General features: G+C 39.0%; 1 pseudogene across 1 annotated transcript; it reads left to right on the top strand.

The window, feature by feature from the left end:
- The first annotated feature begins 20,006 nt into the window (after positions 1 to 20,006).
- Positions 20,007 to 20,693, top strand: LOC100998604 (annotated as a pseudogene). Its single transcript, XR_002518711.2, has one exon. The product of XR_002518711.2 is annotated as a small nuclear ribonucleoprotein Sm D2 pseudogene (transcript).
- Positions 20,694 to 21,043: the final 350 nt, after the last annotated feature.

Raw genomic sequence — 21,043 nt, 5'->3', positions numbered from 1 at the left:
ACGTCTGGGGTTCTCTTAAATGTCTATTGATACCTGAGGGATAATGGCTCCTTTTTACTGCTAGGGAAGGGTGGGAAGTTCAGCTCCGTGTGAGGCCTCCACTGATACCTGCCTGGCAGGGAAGAGTAGGGATGCCTCACTGAAGATTCTCTGATGTCCTCCACTGACACCATGGTGGGGCCCTCATTTCTAATGGGTGGTGCTGGAAGACCTAACTCTCTACTAGGCCTCCTTAGTATCACCCTAGTAGAGAAAGGATGGGCACATCATTACTGCCAGGTTGAGGTGGAAATTCAGCCTCCCTACATGATCTCTACTGGCACCACCGGGGAAAAAGGCCTCATTACTGTCCAACAGAAATAAAGACCGAGGCTCCCTACTCACCCTCCTCTGACATCATACCAGCATAAAGATTGGGGTGCCTCTTTCAACTTTGCTTTATGTATTTTTGAGGTCATTTGTATTAATTTGCACTATTCCTATCCCTAAAAATGCTCTTTTTAAAAATTTTAAGTCTATTTAATTTTTATCTAATTTAAATGCTTTTTCCCTGATCTGTCAATATTTACATTTTTGTCCGTTTCTATTTATTACAATTTTAAATTTTTTGAACATGTCTACCCACTTTATTTATTTGTTTGTCTACTTATTTTTGAGATAGGGTCTTGCTCTATCACCTAGGCTGGAGTACAATGGCATGATCACAGGTCACTGCAGCCTCGACCTCCCACGCTCAAGCGATTCTCCCACCTCTCAGTCTCTGGAGTAGCTGGGACTACAGGCACATACCACCAGACCTGGCTAATTTTTGTAATTTTTGTAGAGATGGGGTTTCACCATGTTGCCCAGGCTGGTCTCAAACTCTTGAGCTCAAAGGATCCGCCCACCCCAACTTCCCAATGTGCTGGAACTACAGGCAGGAGCCACCATGCCCAGCCCACTTAATTTATTTCCCATATAGTCTATGCGTCTTCTTAATCCATTCTCTGGATTGTTTTTGTAATTGAGTGTTTATATGACATTTTCATATTCTTCAGTTTCCCTTCAACTCTCATTATGTTGACATTATCCAGATTTTCATACTTTTTAAGATTATTATGGATATAATATTTTATTTTCTTCTATCTTAGTAATGCTTTAAAGACAATAGCAGTGATAACAAAAAGCTACCGAAGTATTAAATCACTTTTACTTCATATATTTATTGCAGCTTCTCCTGAAGTTTTCTCTTCACTTCCTTAAGTGCTTTATCCAAAACTCTTTTTGATAATGTTCTTTGAGTGGGGATCCTTCTGAGGTCTTATATATGAGAGAATATTCTTATATTCTTATCTAGCTCTCATATTTAAATGACAGTTTGGCTAGATACAAAATTCCAAGGTCTAAATTGTTTTTCTTAAATTTTTTTTTTTTTTTTTGAGACGGAGTCTCACTGTGTCGCCCAGGCTGGAGTGCAGTGGTGCGATCTCGGCTCACTGCAAGCTCCGCCTCCCATGTTCACGCCATTTTCCTGCCTCAGCCTCCCGAGTAGCTGGGACTATAGGGGCCCACCACGCCCGGCTAATTTTTTGTATTTTTAGTAGAGAGGGGTTTCACCTTGTTAGACAGGATGGTCTCAATCTCCTGACCTCGTGATCCGCCCGCTTTGGCCTCCCAGAGTGCTGGGATTACAGGCGTGAGCCACCGCGCCCGGCCTTAAATATTTTTACTACCACCATTTTTTAACATTGAGACAGGGTCTCACTCTATGGCCCCAGCTGAAGCACAAGGGCACTATTACAACTCAATGGCTCACTGTGGCTTGGACCTCTCCGGATTCAAGTGATCCACCCACCTCAATCTTCTGAGTAGCTAGGACTACAGGCATGCGCCATGGTGCCTGGCCAAAAAAAAAAAAAAAATCACTATTTCTTAAATTGTCTTTCAAAAACTATCATCTCAATCTGATCCTGTTCCTCTGTATGTAATCTGCTTTTTTAACTCTCTTTTTCTTTGAAGCTATTCAATTGAAATATATTTCCTTGTAGGTTTTCTTTATCTATTATTCTAAGGGCTCTTTCAATTTGAAGTCTTTCTTCCTTGTATTTTAAATGGTGGGAAATGTATTACTTCCAAGTTTTCTCTTCATTATTACCTCTCTCTTTTACTGGACTCTTATTAGCCAAAACTTATAACCATTATTTCTTTCCTTCGTAGCTTTTAAAAAATATATGTTTGTAATTTGTTTGTGCTTTGCTTCATCCTTCTGAGAATTTCCTCGATTCTTTCTTCCAATTCTGATTCAATTTTTCAGTTGTATTCATTCTGTTTTACTTATCTCATTACAGTTTTATTTCCACTATCATGTTTTTTACCTAATATAGCTGCTTGAGTATGTTTTTTATTCTTATTTCATATTACTGCTAGTTTCTTTTACTTATGTCTTAGAATTATTAGGCTAATTTTAAATCGTTTGTCTTTCTAACAATGCTGCTTCTGATGAACTATGTAATCCAGTGTTCGTTTTTCCTTTGAAATAGTTGTGCTCCTGATAAGACCTGTTAGTTTGGACTGTGAACTCATCTCCCCATGAGGGCATCAGGCAGTGTATATGGGGAGAAGCCAGATTTCAGCCCTCATCAGAGTATTTAGTACAGGGGTACGGGTGGGATGAATGGGACTTAGTGTGGAAAGTTTTCTGATGGAGGCCCCAGAAAACCAAAGTTCATCATCCCTCATTCCACAGAACAGCTCTGGTCAAGATTTTACTGTTTGCCTTCTTGGGATACTATACTAAGAGACATTCCGGCCAGGTGCAGTGGCTTACACCTGTAATCTTAACACTTTGGGAGGCCGAGGCGGGCAGGTCACAAGGTCAGGAGTTTGAGACCAGCCTGACCAACATGGTGAAATCCCATCTCTGGGATTACGGGCACGTACCGGAATCCCAGCTTCTCAGGATGCTGAGGTAGAATTGCTTGAACCCAGGAGGTGGAGGTTGCAGTGAGCTGAGATCGTGCCACTGCACTCCAGACCAGGTAAGAGAGGAAGACTCCATCAAAAAAAAAAAAAAAAAAAAGAAATTCCAATGCTGTAAATCCCCAGATCTGCAGATTTTAAGATGGAAAAAAAGGAGGTAGAAAAGTGATCCTAGGTTAGTGAATCTACACCTGTTCTCAGTATCTCACAGGATCAAGACTTTTATGCTGCCCTACTCTTATGTTTGAAGCATCAGAGTCACTTCAAGTAGAAGATTGGGCATTATTCGTCCCAAAGCAATGTTGGGAGAAGTAAGAGCAACATTACTAAATTCCCTTCCTATGTTAACCTCCCACAGAAGTGCTGCACTGCCCCTGGTCTCAGATATGTCTCCCTCTACGGCGTGCACGCTTGCGCCTGCGCGCGCGCGCACACACACACACACACACACACACACACAACTTCAAAACAGCTAGTATTACCCCAGGAACTTCCCACAGTTTTCTCTATAATTTGATATCTTTCCTCTATGGCCATGAGTCTCAATCTTGGCTGTGTGTTAGAATTATTTGGGGAGATTTTTTAAAATCCCAATGCCCAAGCCACACTCCTAGACCAATTAATTTAGAAGTTCTTAGGATGAGAATGAAACATCATTTTTTTCTTTTTTTTTTTTTTTTAACCATCCCAACGTCTTCATTTATTTATTTTGCACCTATCATGCCATGAATTCATGGGGAATAGATTCTAGCAGCTCGAGCTCCTTTTCTTTGGTTCTCAGAAAATGTGCTTCTCTGAGCAGAGCAGGCTGGTCCTTTGGTTGAACCTAGATGCCTTTCTCTTTGGCTTCCTTCTTTTTCTGATCATTTTCCTTCTCACATTTCAGGATGCCCTCTCAGCTCTTAGAGTGCTTAATATGCTCAATATGTACATTAATTCTCTTGGCAAGAATCTTTCTCTTGTTTGTTTACAACAATGCCAACAGCATGCTGGGTTACACTGTAGACTCTTTCAGCTTTGCCATGGTAACACTTGTGCAGCATTCCTTTTCGAACAGTGCCCATTCTCTTGATGTCTACAGTATCAACTTCCTTGTAGATTGGCACTTATGTGGCCAAAGGAACAACCCCATGTTTTCTAAAAGGCTGGAGAAAATACCACAGGTGCCTCTCCTCTTTCCCTTCATCTTCATCATTTTGACAAATTACTGGAAGTTGGAGGTTGTGGTTGAAAGCCAGGCATCATTTTTTAAAACTTCTCAGGATATTGCAACATGCGCCGGGGTAAAGAACTGCGACTCTGGCTTCTCCAGGAGGCCCTAGGAACCAGCAGTTGGGCTACTTTAGCAACTTAGTAGAAACTAAAACCAAAAATGATCTCCCATGGCCAAACATAACAGTAGTTTCTAGCTCTCCAACCTCCCTCCCTGACATCTCCACAGCACTTGGTCTGCCCTCTTGAGATTCTTTTCTTTTCTTTTTTTTTTGTTTTTTTTTGGAGACAGGGTCTTGCTCTGTCTCCCAGGCTGGAGTGCAATGGCGCGATCTTGGCTCACTGCAGCCTCTGCCTCCCGGGTTCTAGCGATTCTCATGCCTCAGCCTCCCAAGTAGCTGAGATTACAGGCACGTGCCACCACGCCCGGCTAATTTCTGTATTTTTAGTAGAGATGGGGTTTCGCCATGTTGGTTGGGCTGGTCTCGAATTCCTGACTTCAAGTGATCTGTCCACCTTAGCCTCCCAAAGTGCTGGGATTACAGGCGTGAGCCACTGTGCACGGCCCTGCCTTCTTGAGATTCTTGTTGAGACTGTACAAGGCGTTGGCTCTTGTCTAATCTTTTGCACTGTTCCTCTGTCTCCTTTCCCATCAACATTCTAAAGTTGGCTGCTTCTCAGTATTCATAATCCATGGTTCCTCTTTCTCTCCAAGAACTCCGCCAGCATGTACATTTGTAAAACCACACCTCCAGCCCTAACTACTCTCATGTGTTTTTTCTCTAATACACTTCCATTTGGATGTCATGCTGGTATCTCAAATTCAATATATCGAAAAAGGAACTCATAATTTCTGCATGAAACAGCACCCCCTTACGACTTCCTTTATCAATGTAGCTACCATTTTCAGGATCATTTTTGGTTCTTCCTTCAACAGTCTATTTCCAACGTTCAGTTGGACTTTTCTGTACAATATCACTTCTACGTAATTAACATCTTTTAAGTTCAGATCGTAACAATTTCCTGTCTGGGTCATTGAATCAGCCTCTTGCTCAATATCCCTCACTTTGTTACTCCCTATCACAAGGTCATCGATACACCACTGTCGGTTTAATATAGGATACAATTGCAATCATTTGACTCACAACTTAGTGCTCAAAACCCATCACCAAAGTGCAAAGCCCCTGGCATCCAATGCCCTTCAGTATGGCCCAAACTATTTTTCTGACCATGCTTGCACGTATTCCTCCACACTAGATGGGACATTTTTTCTTTTTGAAATGGAAAGAACATAAACTTTGAATCAGACAGATTTGGTTTTAAATTCCAATCGGCTACTACTAACTTGGATAAGTTTCTAAAACAATATGAGCCTCAGTTTCCACAACAACAACAAAAAAAATATAAAATATTATGTATTAGTAAAAGATAAAAGGTGAAAAAAAAACAGACATTAATCGTTAACAGAACTGTTTTGTATAAATGCTAGTTTTTGGTTTTTTTTTTTTCTTGTTTTGTTTTGTTTTGTTTTGAGATGGAGTCTCACTCTGTCGCCCCAGGCTGGAGTGCAGTGGCATAATCTTGGCTCACTGCAACCTCCAACTCCTGGGCTCAAGCCATTCTCCTGCCTCAGCCTCCCAAGTAGCTGGGATTACAGGCCCCTGACCACATGTGGCTAATTTTTGTATTTTTAATAGAGACGGGGTTTCATCATATTGGCCAGGTTGGTCTTGAACTCCTGACCTCAGGTGACCTGCCCGCCTCGGCCTCCACAAGTTCTGGGATTACAGGTGTGAGCTACCGCGCCTAGCCTAAATTATAGTATTATGTTTTTGTCAGATCCTAAACTTCCCTGCTGCACCTGGACTTTTTTGTTGCTGTTGTTGTTTTGTGCCTTTTTTGTTTTGGTTTGGCTTTTAGTCTTTGTATACGGCTGTTTCTCCTGGCTATGCTCTATACCAAAGGTTGACAAACTATAGCCCACAGACCTACTTTGGGCTTAACCCAGACATACCTATTCATTTAAGTATTGTCATTAAGTATGCTACAACAGCAGAGGTGAATAGTTGTGACAGAGACCATATGGCCTGCAATGCTTAAAAATTTTGCTATCTGGCCCTTCACAGAAAAAGTTTGCCCACCCCTGCTCTCGCCTCTCTTTCTTTACTCACTCTATAGTATCTCCCCAGGTATCTTGGGTTTAAAATATGTCCACAAATCCTCCAACAAAACTAACTTCAAAAGGTGGAGCCCCCATGCCTTGAATATAGGCTGGAATTCGTGACTTGCTTGCAACAAATAGGACATGGCAGAGGTGTCAGTGTGTGATTTCTTAGACTAGGTCATAAAAGGCACTGTGGCTTCCACTTTGCTCTTTTGAGATCACTAATTCTGGAAGAAGCCAACCCCCATATCATAAAGACACTCAAGCAGACTGCGGGGAGTCCCACATGGAGAGGAGCTGAGGCCTCCTGCCAACAGCCAGCACCAACTTGCCAGACATGTGGGAGCCACCTTAGAAGCTGATACTGCAGGCTTGGTCAGTCCTTTAGAGGAACTTGCTGACTTGCAAGCCCAGTCTACATCTTGGCTCAAACCTCAGAACAGACCTTAAGCCAGAACTATCTGGCTAAGCCACATTCCAAATACCTGACCAACAGAAACTGTGAGGATAATAAATACTTAATGTTGTTCTAAGCCACTTAGCTTCAGGTTAATTTTAATTTCTTATACAGCAATTGATAACTAATACATAAGAAAATCTTCATTTGCCATCCACTGACCAAAGACTCAAATATACAACCAGAGCCTGGACCTCTCCTATGACCTCATACCTTCATATATAACAACCTATTCCACGTCTGTTCCTAGAGATCTCAAAGGCATCTAAAACCCAACATGTGTGAGACTTTGGTTTCTTTCCCTCAGACAAGATCTTCCTCCAATATTCCCTATCCCAGTTAATGGCATAATGAGCTTAATCCATAAACTACAGCTCTGGCCATCTGTGATACTTCTTTGTCCTTTACACTCTATATTCAACCCATTATCAATTTCAGCCAAATTAACGAATAGGTAGTTTTTAAATCAGGATGTTACCCTTCAGCAGTACTATAGAGATGCTCTTTCATTGTCTCAAGCATCTGCTGATCATGAGAAGTCTTGTGTAAGAGCATCATTCTTTGAAGTAATCTATCTTTCCTTCTGATAGCCTTTGATGTTTTCTGAATAACCTTGAGTCTAAAACTGGGTTTGCTTTATTCATCCGAAGACTTGGTGTGATCTTTACAATCTGAAGACATAACAGCTCTTCACCTCTCAAAAAACTCCATCGTCTCCCTGAATATTGCCTTTTGATTGTTGTCCCTATTCCCTTTATAACAGTTGGGGTCCAGTCAGACACTCCGGTTATTTTAATAGACAAAAATTAACCTAAAGAACTATTAATCAGGTAAAGGGCAGAAAGAGGGCATTGAGGCATGGAAGGAACTGCAGAAGGATGCTACCCCACTAGGGTTAAGGGAATAAAAGGATGATGTTAGAGTTACTAACATTTAGAAACTTGGAGGAAGGGCCCTGCAGAATTGAAATTAATACCTTTGAGCAGAGTCTGCTGGTCTGTTGGTACTAGTGTTTCTGAGGGACACAATGAGGTTGGTTATGCGAGTTTTGAACAACTGCAAATCGAAATAACTGCTGCTAACCAGAATGAATTCCACTACCAAGACGGGCATTAAATGTCATTCCTAAGGCACTCGTCTACTCTCAGAACTCAATAGACTGAATCTTCAACTTGCAACAATGGCTTTGTTTATGACACGTGTCAATTTCCCTTTTGCTTTCCAGCTCAGCTATATATTTTAAGCATGTCTATGTATTTGCAGCAGATAGAAGTGATTCCCTCCACCAGCTTAGTCATCTGTCAAGAGTTTCTGTCCACTTCTCTTTATCTCCATGGTGCATTACCCTAACCCAAAACATTATCATTTCTTCCCCAGACTACTAGTACCATCTTCTAACTTGTCTACCTGCCTTCATTCTAACAAGTCCACCATCTTTTCTCCACGCTGCAGCGAATGTTTTCTAAACACCAATCTAAGAACATTATCTCTTGGACGGGCATGGTGGCTCACGCCCGCAATCCCAGCACTTTGGGAGGCCAAGGTCGGTGGATCACCTGAAGTCAGGTGTTCGAGACAGCCTGGCAAACATGATGAAATCCTGTCTCTACTAAAAATATAAAAATTAGCTGGGTGTGGTGGCGTGTGCCTGTAGTCCCAACTACTCGAGAGGCTGAGGCTGGAGAATCACTTGAACCCGGGAGGCAGAGGTTGCAGTGAGCCAAGATCATGCCACTGCACAGCAACCTGGGTGACAGATTGACATTCTATCTAAAAAAAAAAAAAGAACATTATTTCTCATTTAAGTCCCTTCCCATTGCTCTTACAATAAACATAAACATGTTGCATATGTCCAACAAGGCCTTGTATGTACTGACCCAGTGCCATCTTGCATTGCGCTCCTTCTTTCCTGTGTTTTCTGGCCAGTCTGGCCTCCTTTGCTATTTTCAAATAGGACAAAGCCTTTGTATGTGCTGATGCTCCCTGTCTGCATCAGTCCTCTTCCCAACTCTGCCCATTTAATCATCACTCATCCTACAGAAAACAAGTCACATTCCTCCAAGAAGCCTTCCTTGCCCTCAGACTAGGTCAGCACTCTCTCTATATGGTCTCATGGTCTTGGATAGATTTCTTTTACACAATGTGTCATGGATTATTTGGTAAAGCCTCCTCTTTGGGGCTATAAACTCCAAAAGAAAAGAGGCATAGCATCCTATGCTCCTAGCAAGAGTTTCCGCCACACAATAAACATGTAATAGCTCTTTCTAGAATGAATAAATGAGCCATATTGAATGCTGATTGAATTTCAACAAGCTTTGCAGAAATCAACCTATAATGATTATCCCTTTCAGTGGGCTTCTGACACTTGTAATTCATCTGACTTATTCCTTTCTTTTCTGCCATGGGCCTGGTAGTCTCAGCATATTATTGACTAAGGTCCGGAGCCTCTATGTTGTTTTTGAATTCCCAGTGTCTAGCATAGTGCCATTGAAATAGTATGCAACCAACACATTTTTATTACTCATGATAATGATTAAGAACTTAGTGCCATTATAGTTAATGTAGTAAAATTTTGTGAATTCAATAATGTCCCTAAGTAGTATACAACTTTGAAAGCACGCTCTTCTCAAGTAATTAAATGTTATAATTATCTAACACATTATTTTTCTATATAAAATTTCAGAGATGTTAGTTCATTATTTCCAACCCTTTATATTTTAAATTAATGATATAGTAATTTTTTAAAAACAAACTTTTGCTTTACTTTAGCTGAAGACACAGATGTCTTCAGATGGCGCTCAAAATGGTTTAAATTACACAGATGTGGTAAGCATACAGTGAAATCTTAGAAAGGCCCCAAAGAATTCCCTATGGATGATACATGAGCCAAGGACATGACATTCATCTTGGAGGATATTTCACCCTTTGAATACGTTTGATAAAATGCCTTTTTTTATTCCCACTTTGACTTTAAGCACTTAGAAATCATTTGTTTTACAAAAGCCCTGTGGTCCAAGATTATGGCAACCAAAATAGTGACTTCTGTCTTATATTTCAGTTATGCATGGTTCCTGACTTTAGTTTAAGAGAGTGATTTTACATAAAAGTTTTTAGATAGATTTCACTCCTGTGCCTTTGTTGGTCTTTTCTGTACTTCTACGAAGAACAGCTTTGCAGTTTCTACGCTGGCTTCAAGCACAATACTATAGCTCCACAACCTTGTCCAACTGTTAGAATCATCCAGTTTTATAGCAGATGGACACAGACGTTCACTCACCCAGGTTCTGAGTTTCAGCAATCTTCTTATCTTTGCTGTTTGTATGAAATAAGTTTGTTGTATTTTAGCACCCAAGCACCATAGTGTCTTATACCTTACTTTCAGGAAGAGGCTCTCAAACATCTCCTGGTATTATGTTTATGATTCTTTGCCACCAGGTTTTTAGGCTTGTTGCAGCATGATTTACACTGCAGACCTCCCTAAATTTAGTTAACTTTCATTCGTCATCACCATTCAGATATTTTAATTTGGTATATCCAGGAGGCATAATAGCCAATGCTTTGCCAGAGAGCTATAAATATTGGTATGAATTTTACATTTCCACTTGACAGTCAGAGTGTCTCAATTGATAGTGATCTTATGACTTCTTGTCAGCATACCAAATATATCAACAGGCCTTGTCATGAATTTTCCAGACATTTGTAAAATCATGAAAGTTTTTCACATTGAAATGAGAAAATATCACACACAAAAAATATTTTTTATACGATTTTTATGTAAAATATAATAAGATTGTGACTTTTATGTTGCATACAATGTTTATTACATGGGAACTTTGTGCATTTATGAAATTATTTACTACTTATTTATAAATGTATAAAGAAACATTTAGCAACAATTGTGTTCTCAATTCTTTTGAAGTCTGTCGACTTATGTCTATTTTTTCTAGAGGATTATTCCATGTTTCTGTCTAGTCTGGCATTTTACTACATATGCACTCTTTTCATAGAACTAGTGATGTCCATTTGTCAGCCTCAGATACATACAAATTGCTGTCTTAAACCAGATGATTGTTTTTGCAAAACACAGACGTACAAAAGAATGGTCCTTTTGTAGAAATTGATCTAAATACTTTAAAGCTTGTTTCAAGGGTGTGAAATTTTGGTTAAGCTGGCCCAGAAAAATATTTTTCACATCAACCTAGGTCATGATCATACTTATTTTATGTAACATCAAGCCTACAGAATGTGTTTTCCAGTGACCATCACTAATGGATATTATCTGGTATTTTAATTTTTTCCAAGGCTTTTCTGTGTATAATGAGAGGAGTCCTATTAAACACAACATTTAAAAATAAGTTAACTCTATATTAGTGAAAAACAGATTATTAAAAAGAATTAGTGGTACGTCAATTAAAAAACTTTTTAAAAAGTTTTTAAAAAAGAATTAAATTCTGTCAAATTCAGCCTGAAATTTGAACACAGAAATAAGAACAGCAGGATTTTCACTGGAAGATGCATCATTCTGATGTTAGTGGCCAAACCAGATGCCAGAAAAGCAGTGCCTCTCTCAAATTCTCTTAAGCACTCATGAGAGTTCAGCCTTCCTTCTTGATGTCATCCAGCTCCTAGAGAAGTTTTGCTAGTGTCCCTTCTGAAACTATGGGGCAGGAGAGGAAGTCAAGGTCACTATCACCACCAACTCCTGAAGTCAGGTAGTTGTCAGCCTTGAAATGACCCTCATCAAAAACTAGTGGCTTGAATGTCCTCTATGAAGCCGTTCTTTGTTTGTTTTTGGTTTTTTGTTTTGTTTTGTTTTGTTTTTGGGATGGAATCTCACCCTGTCACCCAGGCTGGAACGCAGTGGCATGATCTTGGCTCACTGCAACTTCCACCTCCTGGGTTCAAGCAATCGTCCTGCCTCAGCCTTCTGAGTAGCTAGGATTACAGGCACCTTCCACCACGCCCAGCAAATTTTTGTATTTTCAGTAAAGACAGGGGTTTCATCATGGTGGGCAGGCTGGTTTTGAACTCCTGACGTCAAGTAATCCACCCGCCTTGGCCTCCCGAAGTGCTGAGATTACAGGTGTGAGCCACCATGCCCAGCCTATGAAGACTTTCTTGACTCTTCTGAATACACATGGCCACTCTCTTCCTGAATTGCCATTGTATCCTGTAGAAACCATTATTGGGACATCTGTGAGACTCTTTTTCATGTATGTATATACTTGTCTGTTTCTTCTACCGCACCATAAAACCTGTGTTCCCAGGAATTCTATGGCTTTTCTCTCTATCACTCCACACAATGTCTAGCACTCAGTCAATACTCATTATGTTTGTTGACAAAAACATTCTTCTGGACATGTTCATAGAACGAACACAGTCTTTAGCAGCAGTACACTCTGCAAATAACTGTGAAAAGGGAGTCATTGGATTTACCAAACTAGAACCACTCATTTTGAGCAAAAAAAAATCTCTGACTCAATGTGAGGCAGGGCTGCAAAAGTTGAACAGCAACAGTTATTATTCACCCAGCACCTCAAGCCTTCACACTGTAATCACATCGATTAGCTGAACACTGGCATCAAAGAAAGGGTCAGTATATTTTTTGTTCAAGCCTTTGTCCATATATAGAAGCTGGTGCCAGATTACTTTAGTGTTTAGTGATTTTAATTTTCTGTGAAATTTGGCTACACAACTTGTGCTTCTCCCAGTTTATGTGCTCTGTACTGTCAAATATGATACACTCAGAAAGCACATTCCTTTATCATTTTCCTCTTGCAAAAAAGAAAACTGGAAAAAAATATATTATTTGCCTTTAAGTGGAAAGACATTTCATTTTCCAGATGGATGCTGGTACTTCAGGAAATATTAGAGATCGCTTGTTGAAATTTTTAGAAGTGATCCTGTTGTCGTGCATTTTACACTCCTGGTCAAGCTATCATCACTACCAAAGCATTTCCTTAACTTCCTACATATGCCCACTTCTTTAAGAAGAAACAGAGTGATGCTAACTTTCCTGAAGTTTCATACACACTTGAATTTGTATATGTCAGGTCTCAGATTGTCAAAAATTGAAGCATGGAAATTTGCTCCTGGAACACCAAATGTATATGATACTCCACCTGTGATGTCCTCAACTTGTTAACAACCCTAACGACTTCACCAACCTCTAGGAACTTTTTTTCAGCAGGATATAGTAGTCACAGACAAGAAATGAAGGCGAGATTGTTTCTAGATAAATTTAGCTGGGGAATAAGGAAAATAGGATCTAATAAAGGAAACCTCCAGGTGAATTCAAGAGAGTGAATTATATGGGAGTTGGAAAACCGATTGCCAAAGATTCTTCCTTTAAGTAGAGGTTGTGATAAAATACATTTTGATGTCTATTTCTAATGAAAATGTGAAACAGACATCTATTTTTCCATCCCAACTGGGCTTCCTCCAAATATGCTGCCTTTTCCCTAATGAGTTGGAAGAGTGTGCACCGTAAAATAGTACAACACATCCAGAAATGCTGACATTTCATTTTTAATTGAAATCAAATAGAAATAGTTCCACTGGGAAACAAGAAAGTAAAGCAGGCTTTTGATAGAAATTAATAGGAAAGGGAAGGAAATACTATTCTCTGTCATAAAGTAGTCCACTATGGAAGGCTGCCAGTCCTCTTGCCTGCATCTGAGTTTATCTCCAGGATTACATTCAGTGGAAAGAACACATCGTATGAAGGTGGAACGAGAAATCATATTTGGATGGATGTACCAAATAAAAGAAATAGAAAATACTTCCTTTCTTCTATTTTTAAAAAATCATAGGAATATAGAGTCCAAGGAAAACTTGAATTTTACTGCAAAAACAATGATAACAAAAACAAAAGAGTTCATATCATCGACAAAAATATTTACAAAAATATACCATAAAATACATTCTTTGGGAGGTAAAATAAATTTACATTACTGGGACTAAAATTCTCTCGATGGTGAGACAACTTTCTTTTAAAAGCAGTTTTATAGCAATACTTATAACAGTGGTACTTTTAAGAGTTGTAGCTTGGCTGGGCGCTGTGGCTCACGCCTGTAATCCCAGCACTTTGGCAGGCTGAGGCGGGTGGATCACAAGGTCAGGAGATCGAGACCATCCTGGCCAACATGGTGAAACCCCATCTCTACTAAAAATACAAAATTAGCCAGGCATGGTGGTGTGCACCTGTAGTCCCAGCTACTCAGGAGGCTGAGGCAGGAGAATCACTTGAACCTGGGAGGCAGAGGTTGCAGTGAGCCGAAATCACACCACTGCACTCCAGCCTGGGTGACAAAGCAAGACCCCATCTCAAAAATAATAATAATAAAAAACAGTTGTAGCTTGAGCAGCAACAATAAACATTAATGAAGATTAACATTTGTATAACTATATGTAGATTATGAAATATTTGTATAGATTTTCAATAATTGATACTCCAAACTATTATGAAAATTCCTTCAACTTTCAAAAAACAATACTTTATTCTCCAAAATATCAGACTTTAAATATAAAAAGCCATGATTTTTAAGAAAATATTTATCTCTGTGGTCATAATTTCTAGGAACAATCTGTAGTACTTTGTACCAAAAAAAGTCATCTATTTTTATAGGAGTCATTCCAAGACATTATTGAGTGAGGACTGGTACTAGGATGAGGAAGGGTCAGGCATTTGACACCGAAGAGTTTGTGGCATGTTGCAGAGAGGTACTTAAAAAGATAAATGCCAAAATGGTATGATTGATACCTAGTATACCTGACATAGGGACAAAGTGCGTTTTAGAGGCTATCTCAAGGAGTCGGGTAGTAAATGAAAGGAAGGAAGGAAGAACATAGCTAGAGGGAGAGCTGCCTGGAGAAAGAGTTGGTTGGTTTGTTTTCAGAATGTAGAAACTTGCACAGGTGGACAAGTGGAGTCAAAGAAGAGGAGGAAAGTTTGAGCTTCAGGAGAGAAAAGGGATAAGTGATGGATGCATATGGGTATTCTTTTTTTTTTTTTTTTTTTTTTTTTTTTTGATCTGGGTCTTTCCGCAACTTCTCCCTGGTGACCTTGACTGATTTCTTGGGCTACCTCAGACATAAGAAGTCATGTTTATTAGAACTGATCAAAATAATATGTGGTATGTTTTAAGGACTGACACCCAGATGTTCCCACTCTTCCAGAATACTTAAACATGCACTGACTTCCTGAGGACCACCAGGCATTTAGGGAGATGCCCAGTGAGAGGAAGGCAGCCTTATGTTCCTTATTATAATGAGACCTTTCTCTGAAATGATTAAATAATCTACCTTGTAATAAAAACTGCTGATTCTTCATGGAGATCTCTTCAAATACAATAATCTGTGAAAATCCTGCCTACAGAATTTTAAGAAAAACCAAGAGTACCAATTAACTTAAAAAATTATATAAAATTAATGATGAAAACAATGACCATTAACAAAACACAAATATAAAAACCCCTTTATTCCTCACTCTAATACTAAAACTTCACAAAATTAATATCTAACTTACCTGATGAAAGCAATTTAATAAACTCTTTGGATAATTCTAACAAAAATAAGAAAGGTATTATCTCAGTCTCAAATTTGCCACAATTAAAGAGATACTCTTTTGAATTGGGAGGTTTCTCTCTAAAGAATTTTCCTCTTCTAATAAAGGATATTGCAATATGCTCTGAATAGATGTTTAAAATCTCTCTCATAAGTTCTGGAAATCTCTCTCATTGAAACAGTCCCAGCTTGACAGCCCTGCAATAACCATTAAATATTAAAATAACATTAAAAAGCAACTGCTCAGCTCATGGAGCTAGCTGCAAAACTCCGATGCACATTAATGGGACTCACATAGCTAAATCCCCATGTGCTGTACCAAAAATTTATACCCAAGGATCCAAGGATCAGGCACCATAAAGAAAATGATGGATTCACTTTCAAAAAAAATAATCGATCCACTACCAAACAAATTATCATTATTCATGGAATTTCAGTCACATAATTATTCTAAAAACCAGACTGTCTAAGATTAAACAGCATCCAATTTTGCATTCACATCGTATTCATTTGTGATGTAATAAAATTCATACTTCTATTGCAAGATGATTTGAATGTTGTAAAAACATATATAAAGTTTAAAAAAATGTGTCTTATTTACAAACATATCCTAAAGCCAAAATCTAATTCTAGATACATTGTCTATTATTTCTGTAGACACTACGATCACAATACTTAAGCTTAAGAACTATTTTTGTTGTTCTTGATGTATGTTAAATGTAAAGGGGAAAAAAGTATAAATAACTAATAGTGTTAATAGTTAAAATTATGTGGCGATCTAAACTTCTCAAAGAATTTCTTTTAAGAAATTATAGAAATTTTGACATAGTGACCACACATTATTATAATCATCCATGTTAACTATCCGAGAAGAAGTTACACACTATTTAAAAACAAAAGACAGTGTGTTTAATGGAAAGTATTTCAGACCAAAATTTAGCTTACTCAAATTCCAAACTAAGACAAGTCACTTAAATTTCCAAATTCACAATTTTATTAGCTATAAAATGAGTGAGATGGACTCGGGAATCTTTTATGTCTGCCAGTCTATGATCTTCTTTTGTAACAACTAATTTGGTTCACATTGCATCTGGTTAGATTTTCCCATTTCCCCCACTCCCACCATCTCCACAACACACACACACACACACACACACGCGAGAAATAAGTTTTTAAATCTGGTACAGAACTCTTGTATAAAGCACATATGATATTCTGTGAAATTCCTATTGGTCAATCAAAGTATTTGCCAGAACTGAAAGATGCCTAGAGAATGAGAAAGAGAGGTAACACTGTTTTGTGGAAAGAGCACCTGGATGGAAAATTTGGATACCCACTTTCATCAGCAACCAACTCTATAACTTTGGGCGGGTCACTTGCTTTCTCCAAATTGCAATTTCATTCAAAGCAGTAATTAGATAAGATGGTCACTAAGTGCATGTCCAACTCTGAAATTGGATGCCTACAACTAAAATATCACTATTATGATAAACTAAACAAAGCAGTTACTCTTTTTTTTTTTTTTTTAAATTGAGTCTCGCTCTGTTGCCAGGCTGGAGTGCAGTGGTGTGATCTCAGCTCACTGCAGCCTCTGCCTCTTGGGTTCAAGCAATTCTCCTGCCTCAGCCTCCTGAGTAGCTGGGACCACAGGCATGCACCACCACGCCCAGCTAATTTTTTATATTTTAGTAGAGACAGGGTTTCACCATGTTAGCCAGGATGGTCTTGATCTCCTGACATCCTGATCTGCTCGCCTTGGCCTCCCAAAGTGCTGGGATTACAGGCGTGGTCTACCGCGCCCGGCCACAGTTACTCTTAAGTCTACATAAAAGAAAAGAAGAGGGTGTGTGTGTGTGTGCGCGCGCGCGCGTGTGTGTGTGTGTGTAATCTTGAAGGGTGAGGGCTAAAGATAAAGTGAATGTAGACCATTTTGGACATTCAATAATTGTGTGTGTTTGTGTGTGTGTGTGTGTGTGTGTGTATCAGGCAGTACCCCATATAGCAGGCAGTACCCCATAAGTTTAAAGAAGGTAACTTTTTATTACTTAAAAAGAAAAAGATATGTTAAATATTTTCTAATCTTTTTGAGCACTTACTCTGCATTAGGCCTGAATCTAATAGTACTGCGGATACTATTTCATTTATTCCTATGAACCCTATGAGGAGTTGCTATAATTATCCCCATTTTCTAGATGAAAAAATGAAGGCCTGAAGACCTGTGTCCCACAGCTAGTGTAACACACTGTCCCACAGCTAGTATATGAAGAAATGTAAGATGGAGCCTGGGTTATGTTCCATGAAGAGTCATAACCTTTTAGAATCAACATTATAGATAACTAAGCTCTGATTTCTTTATTTTTAAAAGGATTTTTGGTATTACTACCAGATCACAATAGCTGATTGTGCATACTATTGGCCCACTCTATCAACAATAATATTTTTCTTTCAACCACTGCAAAAGTGATATTATAATGTTCTAAGGAAAATCACATTGTTTGGTACATAAATGTTTGTTGCAAGAAGGAAGGAGAACCCCTGTTCCCAACCAAGATGGAAGGGTATGGGCTGGATTTACCCAGCCACCTATAAGAACAACAACAAAAAACAAACAAACAAACAAAAAACTGGACAAAACATGTGAGATCATAGTTTCACTTTGCTGGGCAATGGACAACAAAGAATACTGATCATTAAAAGATAAGAAACAAGCAAGGTGAGTCCTATGATTGCCCAGCCTAATAGCTTAAGAGAGTTTCAGGTCTGCAGTGCAGGAAGGTAAAACCTAAGCAGAACTCAGTAGGCTCTCTGAGTTGAGACAGAGTTGAAAGTTGGGAAGACCAAAGCCACCTGAGTTCACAGAACAGAGAATCAGACCAAAAGGACTACAGAGAACTACCGTAGAACACTCTTGAATATTTAGCAAAGTACTGAGAAGCACATGTAATGAAACAACCTATGGCCCAGGAATGAACCATTTGAAAGGATTAGAAGGAACATTAGTCAGTATTCTCACAAGACCAGAAATTAGCTCTCAATTAAGCACAGATTTGGTCCCACTTAACAAATTTTAAAAGTTAAGTCCTTATATTAGAGAATTTCACACTGCTATAAAGAACTTATAAAAGTGACTTATAAAGGAAAGAGGTTTAATTGACTCACAGTTCAGCATGGCTGGCGAGGCCTCAGGAACCTTACAATCATGGTGGAAGGTGAAGGGGAAGCAAAGCACCTTCGTCACAAGGTGGCAGGAAGAAGAAGGAACGCAGAAAGAACTACCAAACATTTATAAAATGATTAGATCTCATGAGAACTCACTCACTGTCACGAGAACAGCATGGAGGAAACCACCCCACAGTTCAATTGCTTTCACCTGGTCTCTCCCTTGGCACGTGGGGATTATGGGAATTACAATTCAAGATGAGATTCAGGTGGGGACACGAAGCCTAACCATATGAGTCCTCCAGGATCAAACTGTTTCCAAATGATGTAACCATACCCCAGGGAAGGAAAAAAGCTTACGAAGGTCTATAGGTATACAAAAACATCCAGCACCCAGCTAAGTAAAATTCAAGATGCCTGAAATTGAAACAAATATGACTGGGTATGTCAAAAAGCAAGAAAATATAACAAATAATTAGGAATGAAAAAAATTAAGTAATTGAAACTGATTCAGAAGTGACATAGATGATAGAATTATAATACAAGGACATTAAAACACTTTTTTAAAGCTATATCCCGTTTCTTCTAAAAGTTAGACGAAGACATAGAAGGGATATGTATATATTTTCAAAGAACCAAATCAAACTACTAGAGCTGAAAACAACAATGTCTGAAATTAATGGTAGATTAGACATAGTAAAAGAAAAGAGAAACGATTTATGACCTTGAATGTACTGCAATAGAAACTATCTAAAATAGAGCATACAAAGAAAGAATAAAAGGCACAAATTACCAGTATCAGGAATAAGAGAATGACAGCACTACATATTCCACAAATATCAAAAGGAAAATAAGCTAATATTATTAGCAGTTTTATGCCAATAATTCTGGCAAGTTAGAGGAAATGGGTTAGGATTTCTCAAAAGTTACAAACGACCAATGCTTCCTAAGAAGAAATAGATAAGATGATCTGAATATCCCTGTACATATTAAAGAAAGAGAATTTGTACTTTAAAACCTTCCTAACCTCACCACCAAAACAAACAAACAAACATAAAACAACCCAAAACAAAAAACCCAAAACCACAGGACCACAGGTCCAGATAGTTTTGCTAGTGAATTCTACAAAACATTTAAATTCTATAGGAAGGAATAACCTTCATCACATTCCATGAATCCAGCACTGCTCTGATACCAAAGCCAGACAAAGACATTACAAGAAAAAAAGAGCAAACTAAACCCAAAGTTAGCAGAAGGAAGAAAACCTTAAAGATTAGACCAGAATTGAACACAATAAAGAATAGAGGTCAGGCAAGGCAACTCACACCTGTAAACTCAGCACTTTGGGAAGTTGAGGCAGGAGGATAACCTGAGCTCACGAGTCTGAGACCAGCCTGGGCAACATGGCAAGACTCTGTTTCTACAAAAAAAAAAAAAAAAAAATGTAATTAGCCAGGCATGGTGTCATCTGCCTGTGATCCCGGCTAGTTATGAGGCTGAGGTGGGAAGATCATTTCAGCCTGGGATGTCAAGGCTGCAATGAGCTGTGCTCGTGCCACTGCACTCCAGCCTGGATCAGAGAGAGACCTTGCCCCCTCCTCAGGCAGCAGCAACGCGGAGGAAACGGGAGTGAACTGAGAGCTTAGTGACCATCATGAGCCTCCTCAACAAGCCCAAGAGTGAGATGACCCCAGAGGAGCTGCAGAAGCCAGAGGAGGAGGAATTTCACATGGGTCCACTCTCTGTGCTCACGCAGTCAGTCAAGAATAACACCCAAGTGCTCATCAACTGTCGCAACAATAAGAAATTCCTGGGCCGGGTGAAGGCCTTCCATAGGCACTGCAACATAGTGCTGGAGAACGTGAAGGAGATGTGGACTGAAGTCCCTAAGAGCGGCAAGGGAAAGAAGAAATCCAAGCCAGTCAACAAAGACCGCTACATCTCCAAGATGTTCCTGCCCCAGGACTCGGTCGTCGTGGTCCTGCGGAACTCGCTCATTGCCGGCAAGTAGGGACTGTCTATCCATCGACAGAACTCACTCTCCTGTCCTATGAAGACCGCTGCCATTAGTGTTGAAAATAATAAAGCTCTGCGTTTTTTTCTAAAAAAAAAAAAAAAAAAAAAAAAAAAAAAACCCTGCCTCAAAAAAAAAAAAAAAAAAAAAAAAGGAAAAAAAGAAAAAGAAAAATTGTAGAAAAATACCAATCAAATTGAGTTGATCTTTTAACAAGATAAAATTGACAAACCCTTAGATAGACTAGCAAAAACAGAGGAATCTCAAATAATGTCAGAAATTAAAGAGGAGACATTACAACTGATACAAAGAGATAGGAAGAATCATAAAAGATAGTTATTAACAAGTATATATCAACAAATTGGATAATCTTTAAGAAATGGGTAGATTCTTAGAAATGTAAGGATCACACACTAAGACCAAATGAGATATATCCCTGGGATGCAAGGATGGCTCAACATATGCAAATCAATTAATGTGATAGATCACACTAACAGAATGATGAATTTTAAAA

This window comes from Papio anubis, chromosome 19 (assembly GCF_008728515.1).
Source record: "Papio anubis isolate 15944 chromosome 19, Panubis1.0, whole genome shotgun sequence".
Classification (NCBI taxonomy): Eukaryota; Metazoa; Chordata; class Mammalia; order Primates; family Cercopithecidae; genus Papio; species Papio anubis.
This window is presented reverse-complemented; position numbering and strand designations above follow the sequence as displayed.